At 47.8% G+C, this 13,221-nt stretch overlaps 1 non-coding gene across 1 annotated transcript; it reads right to left on the bottom strand.

Moving 5' to 3' along the window:
* Positions 1-3,522: 3,522 nt before the first annotated feature.
* Trnai-aau (transfer RNA isoleucine (anticodon AAU)) lies at positions 3,523-3,596 on the bottom strand. The gene has a single exon. It is a non-coding gene; the product is annotated as a tRNA-Ile (tRNA).
* Between the last annotated feature and the right edge of the window lie 9,625 nt (positions 3,597-13,221).

The raw sequence follows: 13,221 nt of genomic DNA, 5'->3' as shown, positions 1-13,221 counted from the left end.
CGGTCCCTATGGGAGAACAGTTGAGGAGGTTCTGCAGCGTCACTGGGCTCTCGGATGATCAGTTTTCGAGCATCCTCGTGTGCCGATTCATTTCCTGTGATTTCGGAGTGGCCCGGGGCCCAAAAGATATATATATATATATATATATATATATATATATATATATATATATATATATATATATATATATATATATATATATATATATATATATACAAAGATACGTCGGCAGTCTACAACGCCAAAGGAGGCATAGGGGTGTGGTTAGGCTCTTTTTTTTTACTACGGTTTTAAATATACGGAAGAAAGGAAGAAAGAAAAACACGCGCCCAGAGTGGGGCGTGGGTTCGGTCCCCACTCTGGGCGCGTGTTTTTCTTTCTTGTATATATATATATATAAAGACAGAAATAATAAGAATTGGCAGTCAAAGACCTCGGAAAGCAAAGGGGAGGATGTATACTATAGTAGCTCAAGATAAAGAATTTGGAAAATAAGAAAGTGGAGAAAAAATGCCCGCCAGGTGGGATCCGAACCCACGACCTCCAGAATACCGGTCTGGTGCGATAACCACTACGCTACCGGCGGGGCTACTTTAGCCTCCACTTTCTGGGGTATTTATGTTCAGGTGTTTTTGTTTCCTGCGCTTGGGGGTGGTAGCCAGCGCCACTCGGACTACTGATCCCACCTGGCGGGCATTTTTTCTCCACTTTCTTATTTTCCAAATTCTTTATCTTGAGCTACTACATCCTCCCCTTTGCTTTCCGAGGTCTTCTTGACTGCCAACTCTTATTTCTGTCTTATTTTCAACGAGCCCCTCATTTCCTATTCTGATTCGCTATATATATATATATATATATATATATATATATATATATATATATATATATATATTGTATAACAGAGACGTACGTGACGAGGGATTCCGTAACTTTCAGCTAACTTTCAGCACAGCTAATTCAGCAGCTAATTCAGCACAGCTAATTCACAGCTAATTCACAGGATTCAGCTAACTTTCAGCACAATGTAAAATGAAGCCCGAAGCAGCCACATTAATCGTCGCATGTCGTCTAATCCCGCACTGCGTGCTTCGCTTGTGCCTGTGTCGTTTTTTTTTTTTCATTCATAACATCACCAAGCTTATTCTGTCTTCCACCAGGCATCATCTTGCAACGCAGCACAACTCGGCATTAGGATTATTTAACACGAGAGCGTATGAAAAACAAAAGGTGCAGAATGCGACTATATACGTGCAGGACCAAAGCTTGGGGGCACGTAGATTGCGCTGTGTATTCGCGGTCGCACCCAAAGGAACAAAGGATCAACTTTGATATATATATATATATATATATATATATATTGTTTTGGGAATTGGCGTGCCTGCAGGAGTAAACGTAAAGTTCGGAAGGGGGGGGGGGGGGGCAACCTGCCCGTTAAAGTAATCGGTGTACGTTTGCACATATCACTATATCTCGGCCCATGCTCATTGTCAACATCATCGTTTACATTAGAGAGTTTTAGTAGTCCGTCCGTTCCGTTGCTTACGCTGTTACCAAATTTACCGGACCCGTCTGCGCCTGCGCGCGCGGAAGGGCGAGGAGGAAGGGCGAGGAGGCGCGTACATGGCGAAGGCAGGCCGGCGGAACTAATCCCCCTGCCGCGACGAATGCACAAGTGCCCAGACAGGTCCCGGTCAACCCGGACTCCGCACACGGCGGAACGGACGGACTGCTAAAACTCTCTATTGACAAAAAAGCAGACTATGGGTCGCGATGTACGTATACAAACGTCACGACCCGTTAAGTTTAAAATTATTAATTTCATAATTAAAGTTTCGGCTTTTGGCTGTAACTTTACCAAAAATGTGCTTAGCGAGTTGATTTGTCAAACTATCCAAACAGCAACGCGATAACGCGAGTCGCGGGAGTTAGCTAGGTTTGTTTTAGTTGCGTGCGACTCAGCAGTCACCGTAGCTAACTTCCCGTCATGGCGGACGTGTTTAGATGGAGCTGCGCGAATTTTTACCTTTTCGTCAGGAGATCTGCCATTTAAGTTCAACTTACATGGCGCCGCCGTTCCAAGACCAGCTTGCACTGGCTCGCACGTTCAAATCGGCCACCATTTTTCCACAGGCGAAAATCGTTTTTATTTATTTTCAGAATAAACAGGTAAGTAGCGTCGTTGTTCCCGGTGTCAAACAAAATATACAGCAAAATGGGAGCTTTGTGTGAAGCGTGAGCGCGTCCGAGCAGCAGTTCACTCAGGGAAAAAATTTAGTGTTCAAATTATTGTCGTAACACCCCGTATACGTACATCGCGACCCGTCATAGTTTGTTTTTTGTCGATGTTAACGACGATGGTGATAATGAGGATGGGCCGAGATATAGTGATATGTGCATATAATTGTTTGCTTCGGGTTATGTACATCCCGTTCTGCGAAAAAATTAGCAGGCGTTTGGGTACTATACAACAAAACAGCTATGCAACGCTGGAAACGTTACCTGGTTGTTTGGTAAAGAATTGACGAGGTCGCTTAGTGCAAGACAGTCGAGTTCAATCTTGCGTGAGTGGGGAACGGGATCTTCAGAACCGAGGAAGGGGGTGGGGGTACCATGACCTTACGAGGTACGCGAAGAAGACATGGAAGGAGGACTTGCGGATTGCGCTCGTGGAAGTGCGCACATCCATCATACTGTATTTACCTAGCGTCACTAAATATTTATTTAGTGACGCTATATTTACCGAAGGGTTTTAGGTCGAAAGGATTTAGCTTTATAAATGCTACAGGGTTCCCCGGGTTCCCCGCGAGGGGAACCCTGTGTAGATGCAACGCATCGTGGGGTTCACTTGGTGTTTCCGTTGGATTGATTCTGAAATCGCGTGAAACGTGTCGGGAACGCGTATGATTATTATGTTTTATGATTATTATTATGTTTTATTGGCCAATCTTGGCCAATCTTGGTATGCTTGGGGCTTCGCTGTCGCAACGACCTTTACTCCATCATTGTTGCTGTAAGTGGGAGCTTCTTTTCTTTTATTGCAAGTGTTAATCATTGCCCCATCATGCGTTGTATCAGTAGCATCTTGACGTAGTTTGAATAAGCCAAGGATATAAGGCGCGTTCGTAGCATTTGATTCTGTCTCGTGGCGCAGTGGGAAGAGCACCATGTACCTCGAGTTCCGCCCACAAGGTCGTGGGATCGAAACCGGGCGCCGCTAACTATTATTTCTTTTTATGGTGTAGGGGGAAGGGTGTGGACGGACAACAACGCCGTATGGAGGGACAAGGCGAGTGAATGAGATGCAGTCGCATCTAAAATTCAAGGCAATCCCGTGGCTCGACCTCGCCGCAATTATAGTTCCAGGCGCTATACCGCAATTCACCAGATGACGAATCCATGCCGACAACAAAGCAAATTTTATTATCTCGCTCTTTGTTAGAAATCCGTCCAAAGGGCCGGAGAAAAACGCATTGCTGATCTAAAAAAAATGTTCGCCTCAAAAAAAAAAAAAAAAAAAAAAACTGGCCTGCGCAGGGATCGAACCTACGACCTTCGCGTTATTAGCACGACGCTCTAACCGACTGAGCTAGCAGGCCGCGCTGCGCCGCGGAAATTAACTCGGTTTATCTTGGCGCTGAGTATTATCCCATTGCAAAGATGTTTTCTTTCCAAGAAACAAAGGAAAGATACTTTACACCACTAACAGATTTGAGTAGTTGATTTCAGATCCTCCTAACTGTCACGGCATCATATTATGACTAAATTATCCACTGTGCTGAGCGACGTTCGCAGTAGCATTCCGTTTTATTGAACAAATTGTATTAAATCAGCCGGCGAGAATCTTACGGATCCGGGTTCATAAAGAAAATACTTATTTGAAATTTGTCATCTGTATACCTCTGGCTCTTAGCTTTGCAGCACATTTAAGTTTCCTTGTGGTCGATCCACAGCACAGCGTGATTCCGCGAGCTCGCTGTTTGAAATACCCAGTTCGGTAGATCATGTGAGCCTTTGTTGCTCATCAGGGCAAACTAGTTTTCTCTTTCGCTTCTTAGATCGAACTTGAATTTTAGCGTCCATGTATTAATAAGCGAAAATCGACGACTTAGCCTCGGTTTTCTCTTATCTGGATAAATTATAAGTTGCAAAAAAGTAAATGTGTAATAACAAATTGGAGACAGTCATGGGTCTTGCGAAGGTTGGTTGGAATGCGGTGGCGTTCCCAGGGGCTGTCGGAAAGCGGCGGATGGCGCTGCTGACCTCCCTCTGCCAGGTACAAAGGACGTCATTATCCTGCTGTGTCCCGTACAGGGTGAATGTCTAATCCAGCGGTTCTCAACCAAACGTGTGTTGGGTACCATGGAGGACCCCTTCAAGGCTTGTAAAAGTGATGGGGGACCCCACGATGAACTATGTGTCATAATTTCCAAGATTTGCACTTGCAGCTAAAGTCTCCAACAGACTTCCGCCTTTTTTGTCTGACTTTTACGCTAATGCGTGTCATTTTGTCAAACAATTGGCTCTTGCCAGTGGCGTAGACTTCTTATTTTGCCGGGGGGGGGGGGGGGGGGGGGCAGACCTGGAGTGCGCCTCAAAGCGGCGAAGGGAGGGGGGGGGTCCCTATGAGATGACACGTCATCACCCCGCTACAAAGAGGCTACCACTAATCATCATCATCCTCATCATCATCATCATAAGGGGCACCTGCAGCAGTGAGGGCCTTTTACATTGTGTCGGCTAACTACGAGGTGTCCCCAAATAAGACGCCCCGCAAATCTATGAACCGTGAACTTCAGCGGTTTGACGCATCCAGTAGAAATTTCTTTGATTACGTGTTTTACTGGTCACATTTATTCAACAATATTGCATGACTGAACCATCAGCACAAAAAAACGAGTCGATTTGTTTTTCTTTTAATGGGCAGTTCGGGGGTAAAAAGAAAGGGACACGAGAAAGGGACACGACAGGGGCGCTACGCGCTGCTATGTTCATTTCCGTTAAGAGCCCCCGAAACGGGTCTGACTTTGACCACTCATTTTTGTATCCGTGTGTGTGTTGTGCCAAAGCGCCCGACACAAATTCGCTGCACCTGGCGACGTGCTGATGGCGGGGTTGATTCGCGCCTAGGTCAAACCGCCCGCGTCAGACGTGCCGCGACCTGGAGGGAAAGGCGCCGCCGAGTCTGCTCTCCATTTCCAATAGCGACGGCTGGACCAAATCATGCCTGGGACGAACTAATCCCCGCAGACACGCAGCAAGTAGCGCCTGGAGACGCCGCCGCAGAGTCGCCTTCCCGTGGCGGCTCGGCTGACGCAATCGCTTCGCCTCCATCCACCAGATTCATAATGCGGCCAGTGATAGCTCCTACTGGAGGCATTGGAACTGCACGCGGCTGCAACGGAACCCTGGGGGTATAAAACCAGCCCGGAAGCAGCGGTGGTGCGGCGGCATCTCATCGAAGGCCCTAAGTTGAGAAGTGCTATCGCGCGGATGTCTGAGCCATGTAACTCTCTTGCTACCTTTGTATATATTGTATATAAATACTGCTTCAAATAACCGTCAGCTCGGCTACTTCGTCGCTATGGTCTACGCCGCGTCGATAGCGCACTGGGCAGGGCAACGTCGCAACAGTAGTGACTGAGCTGGGATGGCCCAGTCCCAACAGTGTATGTGTTTTGGAGGCTTGGAGCGGGTATCGCTCGCAGTCGACGGCCGCAGTGCACCCAGTTGCTGCCGGTGCTTGGCAGCCGTTACAGCACTGCCCAACTGCTCTGGCGTGATTTGTGACCTCGAAAACAAAGTTTGCACACAGGCTTTTTGGAGGCGTGATAGCTTGCACTGACGTCACTGCATTCCCGTGTTGGTGCGTTGGTTGCACAGTGGAAATCTGCAGCTCTTGGTTCGAGAAGCGCTGATGTGCTAAGAGCTATCGATAAAAAAATGCGGTGGCGTCGTTATGGGCAAGCAACATGTTTTACGAGACGTTCCAAGACGCGAGCTAAAGGTAAAAACCCAACGTCTGGCGTTGGCGTTCATCATATAAAACGGCCCTTTCACGAGGCCTTCCACAGTGCGAGCTTAAACTCGGCACAAGTTGCTAGCGAAGAGTGGTCGCCCCGCCAGTAAGCAGCAGATGAAGGTAGGGGAAGAACAACCACCGAAATTCACCGTCGTCGTCAGCTTCGTCATTACACGGTGGCATAAACGAGAAGCAGCGCATCGGGTTGCTATTCGAAAGCAAAACGCTCCTCCAGCAGCAAGATACCAGCGCTGTTCGACAAAATATGCGAGGCGAAACAAGGCGTCACACGCGTTCGACTGGGCATTATGATGTCCGATTAACAACCCACAACCTGCACGGTGGGGCTATATGCTCACTTGTAAATGGACAGCACGAGGACATAGTCCTACCAAACCTGAGCAAAAAGTTTCAAAACGGGAGCCTAATAAAACCATGTGGTTGACACAAACCATGAAGTCGATTTTACGCAAATCACGTAAACTAACTGCGACTGTTTAATGAGCGGTTGCGCTCACGAAACGACTCCAGAGCATGACATGCATCTATGGAAACTGCTTAAGACCGGAAAAGAGCGAGTTCGATGCGCGTAGTGCATGCATTGTGAGCAGCCCCCACCGCTTCCCCTAAAACAATTTGAATGAAGCAAGCGGAACGAAGCCGCTACGCGTTCCCAGGCCGCGCATTTGTAAACAAAAATAACTGCTCCAATCAACAGGTGCTGTAGAAACAGAGCAACTGTGGCCGCGCTTCCCACCGGGACCTAACCCCCTCGTTTTTCCCTTTTCACCGCGACCCCTTAGCGAGCGACCGCCGAAAAACGCTAACAGCGCCAAACAAGGACAGGCAAAGGAGGGAGGTGCAGTTTTCGTTGTCTGATTTTACCATCCTTGAGAGTTAAACAGCACAGCGCCACCGCTAATTGTCTGAAACTCGTACACGTGCGTCCAGACTTGAGTTTGTGATAGAACTTGTTTGCACTGCTGTACTCACGAGTGCATGTACTCACGAGTGCAAGCATGAGTTCTGTACTCACGAGTAGTGGACTTACTCCTGTACTCAATCGTCATCATACTAACTTTTTTTAATCTGGGTGTGTACTCACTCATCATCTACTCGTGAGTTTGAGTGCAAATGAGTACAAATGAGTGTACTCACGAGTGAGTGCGCCGACCTATGCTCCCGACAAAATGTCGCTTTGCTGTCGTGCTGCTGAAGCCAAGCGCAGCGCTACATTGTTGTCAACAATCCGCACACTGAGCACGTCTAACTCACCGTGAAGAAAAGCGACACGGCCCTGCGTTTCAACCTGCCCGTCGGGAGGACGGAAGTGTCTTTCAAGATCCCAACCCCTATTGTAAACAATGGTTTGCAGACAGGAAGGCCAACAGTCCGATGTCGACGGGCGCAGAGCCGAGCCAAGCCCTTAAAAAAAATCCTCAGCCGGGGCCGGAGGGGGCTCTGCCCCCCCGTAAAGCCGTCCGGGGGGGGGGGGGGGGGGGGCACGAGCCCCACTGCCCCCCCGTAGTTGGCGCTTCTGGCTCTTGCCGCTGATAGTCACACAAAAACATACAAACTGCCTTTTGTGTGTCTGGCTTTTCCGCAGAGCTGGCGTGTCGTGCAAAAAGCCAACGTTAAACCATGGGCTACGCTACACTAGCTACACCAGCCAAAAATTAAGCGTCATATAGCGAAGCCACCTTTTTGCGTTTCCAGTAAGGTTTAGCAAAAAAGAAAAATAAATAGGGAGGTGGGGGAGTTTCGAGAAGGGCTTCGCGGACCCATGAAATTCCCTCGTAAACCCCTTGGGGTCCGCGGGCTCCCATTTGAGAACCAGTGGTCTAATCCATGGATTCTTAAATGTTCCCCAGTATTTTCGTGGCTCATCTCCCCATCCCCCGGTTCGAGCTGTCTGCCCTCTCATTCTGTTATTCGATGGACCCCATGTTGAGAGGTCTTCGCAACACATCCATGGTCGGCCCGACATCACCTTTCCTCTTAATCATGGCTGTATAGGATGTATTCTACATGCGTTCATTCCCGAATCCATTATGTACGTTTTCTACCACTGAGCGTTATGCCCATATTTACGCGAAAACGACTGAACGATAACTGAAAATTGTCGGTTTGGTATAGTTTCGCATCAAAGACCGAGCAGGTGGCCCGTCAGCACCTGAAGTATTCATCGGTTGTATGCTATTTTTTCTTGCCGGAGCCAAGTAAGTCACGTTCCTTGCGAACGTCTTTCGAATGCACACCATCCTATCATGTAAGCGTTTCTGGACGCGATCGTAACTATACAGCGCAGAAAACACACGCTGTTTTTCGTAAATACCAAGTCGTCCAGGCATTGCATATCGTATAATGCGAGGAAACCATTCAATATATAATCTCTCACCACAAAGACAATGGTATTCGAAAAAAAAAAAATACGCTTAATGTCCTTTCTTTGTGGAAGGTTAACAATAAACCAATGGTAAAGACAGAAATTCGGTGGTATTTTTTCCCCAAACAAGCGAATAAAGGCGCATAGCTCGACCGACGTATAATAAGCCGATGCTTAGTAAACACCGTGTATCTGGGCCAACTCGATTTTATCCTTAGGCGCAAACTTGAAAGCATTGTCACGTTTTTATCGTACATAAAAGACGGCGAATGACGCGCCATTAAGTAGAACGTGTGGACGAGTGGCATAATGGCAGCGTCGTTAATTGATTTAAAACTGTAGTTGAATTTTCTAAAATGTATTTGAATAACGCAAAGCTCAACGGTTTAATCCCTGACCACCCCTTAAAAATGTGTTCGCGGTAGGGCTTCAGTTTCGTACCATTGCAGGGGATTCCGCAGTTGGAGGATAGTGTCTTACGGCGTATTCAAACCGCGTTGCAAACTCTCTCCTAATACCCTCGGACACCACCTTTGGCTTTTCTTTCGGCTCCGTGCGTCCGATGCGTGGCGCCAGTTGCCGCTCACTTCTCTCTAGCAGCCCGATTTTGTTTTCACGTTCTAGAAAGAAGTTTAGCTATGTTCGTGTTACACGAGGCTGTTTTATGTCATGTATTATGTTGTTTACGAAACATGCATAATTTTTTGAACCGTTATTCCCTCCGAAAGTTCTAGCGCACGCGTAAACGACATTGACCTCTGCTGCAATATATATGTATATTTTTTTTGTGCGGGATGTTGTCGCTCGTTTTCTATGTCTTTTCTTGTATCGAAAATCATGAGACGAGACGGAAATAAATCTTGCCCACAGTGCACTACAGGTTTTAAACTTCCCTCCCCTGGGCTGGTCTCGATTTCTCCCCCTCTGCGCGTTTCCATGTTTTGACACAAACCGCGCAAAGAGGTTGCGTAGTGAAGCCGAGAGGAAGTCTCCACAAACCCACGCCCTCCTAGGCGCGGTGTCGCATGCATGCATGCATGCATAACGTATGCGCCCGCTCTAGCAGTGCTCTCTGTGGCAGCCTTCTTCTCTTTCTGATTCCTCGCCGATTACGATCCAGCTGCCTAAGTGATTAAGTGCAGGCCCGTCACGAGCTCGCAAGCCGAGCATGTCGACCCAGAAGCGCACCATCCCCGTCTTCTCGCGAAGGAGGGACTCTGCAGCCTTGCCTTGCGCTCCCATCATGACCCCATGCATACGCCAAACCTTTATCAGGGACAAGGTATTCAGCCAACTTATTCTTTAAAAAGCTTTCAATTTTGCTTCACTCGCGCAAGAACCCCCCACCACACACACACGCAGACACAACAGCAATTCTCGGACTACGCGCCCGTTGCTTTACCAATCCACCCGACGTGTAGTCCGGGTTCTGATCCCATGCTCCTATTTCCGAAACTTTGAAAACTTTATTTCTGCGTAAAAAAAAAGTGTGTTATCTTCCTAGAGTAAAATGCGCCGAGGAAGGCGGGGAAGGAGTTCATCGGTTTTTTCGTCTCGAAAGATTTGAAAGAAAGATAGTGGAGAAAAACATCCTCCCCGGGTGGGACCCAAGCGCACGACCTCCGGAATACCAACGAAGCGAATGAGGTTCAACTCGCATAATTACCGACGTATAAGCAGATCCCATGCCCGGAAAACACCACGGGCACCGCGTATAGGCTGCGGTTGTTTAGCTGTAGCCGATCATGCCTTGACCAACTCCCGGCAGAAGCCCCATGTGGTGGCGAACGCCTTCGAAAGCAAACCCAAACCGAGAGCCGCCTGCACGCATGCATGCATGCGGGACGCGCACCATGCTGGCTGCAGCCATCTGCGTCTTCCTCTGCTCTGCAGCGGCCTCTTCACCAAGCTCTCGGGCACCGGCTGCGGGAATGCGAACACATGCAAAAGAACGCCGCCTCAGGGATGAGACGCTTAGATGGAGCGCAGGAGCTCGTGGTTCATGCCGAAACGATTAGTTTTCGGCAGAGTTTTTCACCAAAGTTCTTGGCGTATTTCTTATTTTTATTTTCGCGGTTTAGCTCTTCTACACGTTTAAAAACAACCAAGGATCACCGCAGTGTACCTGAATGACCAATTTCTTCGTCCACGAGATATGAAATTTGACGAATAACGACGCGGGACATACGATTTAAAACGTGACCTTCACTCACACCATGCAAAACGTCGTGCTTGCATTCGTATAGGAGTGTCGTGGTCGGTAAGGGAAAGACAGACATGAAGACTGCTACATTCAGTGAGGATATGAATGGGCATGCTCGCCTCACAAGTACAGTGAATGAGCGCCTGTGTGGGCATGGATCTTCGGTTATACAGAAGTGACAGTATTGTGAACGTTAGTTTGCGGATTAATTGCGTTCAAACGCAGTTGATGCTACCAGATGAGGGGACTTGTTTGTCCGATATTCATGATAAATGGTTGTCGAATCCCGTTGACAGTATAGCGCTGCTGTCGTCCCCGCATATTTTCGACAATTAGTTTATTACCGAGCTTCTTGCCGTGTATACGTACAACGCTGTAAAATTGTACCCAATAATTTTTAAAATTAAGAGATTCACTCAAACTCTCATTTGACTGTTTAGCGAAGTTGCGGAGTGTTAGCTTATTTGTAATGTTCAGAAGAAGAGGGGAGACGTCAAAATTTGACAGCAAATTAGCGCGTTGATGGAGGGAGTGCTTATTTGTATAATCTCTTGGGAGGCGTCGCGTATACAATGTCCAACTCGACGAGAGCGACGCTGAGCATTCAATTTCGGTCGAAGTGCATGGCCCGTCAACACTGAAACTACAGCTTCGTTGCGTATGTATCCGAAACTTTTGCGAGACGGTCGAGGCAGTACACTGGCTGGACAAACACGAGGAGAAATATGACGTAAGCCAGAGCCGGTCTATCCTTCTCTTCATACTGTCGCCCTCTGTGCATCCTGTGAAGCTACTGCGCTCTCCATTAGCACATAACAGCAGCCGCTGTGCCTTGGATGGCAGCTGATCCAGCCGCTTATTCTGGTTTCGAAGTAGGCGCAGTGCTTGGTAGTACGTGGAGGGGCGACGGCGGCGCGTAGCAGGAAGCGGGTCTGCCTGGCAGCGCATTCCTTTTTCGCGCGGCATTCGTTAGCTGTTGCATTGATTGACAGGCTTCGTGCACTCACGCGATTTCACGAGATGGGACGCCTAGTGCTCTCGCGGTATGCCTATCCCCTTCTCCTTAACTCTCTTGATTGTGGTGCCCTCAACCCGAGAGGCACGCAGTTTCTTTTATTGAAGCAACAAACTCGCGCGCGCAGACCATTACCACCAACCCTGTACCCGGCTTTGACGTCTGCTCTCAGCCCAAAAATCTGGCACTCTAGAATTTCCCCCAGGACAAACACAATAGGAAGCTCATTAGTGTGCGCCACGGAATCCCGAAGTTTATTCGAAATATTGAACTAGTTCTTTTTTAGGGTTCTTAATGATTTTTCTTGTTTATGTTCTGTTTTTTTTTTCCTTTTTATTGTTCTCACTTTCCATTTTTCATAGCCTTAGCATGAACCTGCTGTTCAATTCTTTTAAACAGTGGCGAGAAAGGGGCCGGCCTTCTTACACAGCATTGGCGCTGCTGTGACACTATGATGTTGTCGGGAATGTTCAAATAAATGCTAACTTGCTACAAACTCGCCGAAATAGTTTCTGGCGGGAAAGTGTACAGTTTTTATGCGGAATGATTACCGAATAGTTTCAAGTGCACACTAAGCCCACTTTTCAGTTGCATCGTTTAAAAAGCGCACAATTGTGTATAAGGGAAATTTATAGGCATGGCGCATGGGGGAAATGAACCGCAAGAGCCGATCAGTACGGCTGGACTCGGCGAGGGCGCGCGACCGGCTGCTAGAGGCCTGCGAACCGGCTTAGAGGGTAGGTATCGGCTGGGCTTCTTGTGAAGCAAGGGAAGCACAAGGTAAAACAAGCTTTGAAGGGAGGTTCAGATGCGTTGATGTGAAGAAATGTTTTCAAGGATGGTTCAGTTACCTGCATTTCAAAAGAGTGGACACCCAATGGCGATAGAGGACGAGAAATCTGAAGACGAAGTACAAAATTAACGGGGCAAACGAGCACCAATCAGGGGCGAATTAAACGGATAAAAGTAGGCAGGCGAGAGATCGAAAGAATTTTTGCGAAACCAATCGTACACATAGTAATTGAAACAATCAAGCAAATAATGGAATACCAAAGTATCAATCCAACTCAAAATTAAGTGGGGCAGGGAGTCAATCTTCCAGGGGCACTGGGTTTTACCTTTGCACTGTAAGAAAGTATAATTGGTCTGCACCAGCAAATTGCGACTAGACTATTGGTGGAGAAAAAGCAGGAAAGGAGGCGATCAAGGGCCGTAACAACCGGGAATAGGCCCATTCGTCTCAGCCAACTCGTCATAGGAAAACTGGTCATAGGTGAACTGGTCAAGGAGGGAATCTGGTTCTAGGTGATCCCGTACTAGGGAAAGGGGTGGAACCACGACCTTCTCGTTCTTGGAAATTTCGTCTCTCAGTTCCATTTTTGGCAGATGTCGAGGGGAAGATGGGGGAGGAAGGGGAGTTTGTGGCTTCAGCACAGCTAATTGGTCCCTCGTTGACCTCTTCCTAGGGGGTGGGTTGGCCTCTTTGTTTGCAAGTGGTGGTTGAAATTGGCTTTTCGGTTCTAACACAAGTTTCGCTTTCCCTTTCTTATTTTTTTCCTCCTCCCAAAAAATATCTGACACTTTTTTTTTTTTTTTTT

This window comes from Haemaphysalis longicornis, unplaced genomic scaffold, assembly GCF_048455015.1.
Source record: "Haemaphysalis longicornis isolate Haplotype H1 unplaced genomic scaffold, Haemaphysalis longicornis Haplotype H1 scaffold_1, whole genome shotgun sequence".
Lineage (NCBI taxonomy): Eukaryota > Metazoa > Arthropoda > Arachnida > Ixodida > Ixodidae > Haemaphysalis > Haemaphysalis longicornis.
This window is presented reverse-complemented; position numbering and strand designations above follow the sequence as displayed.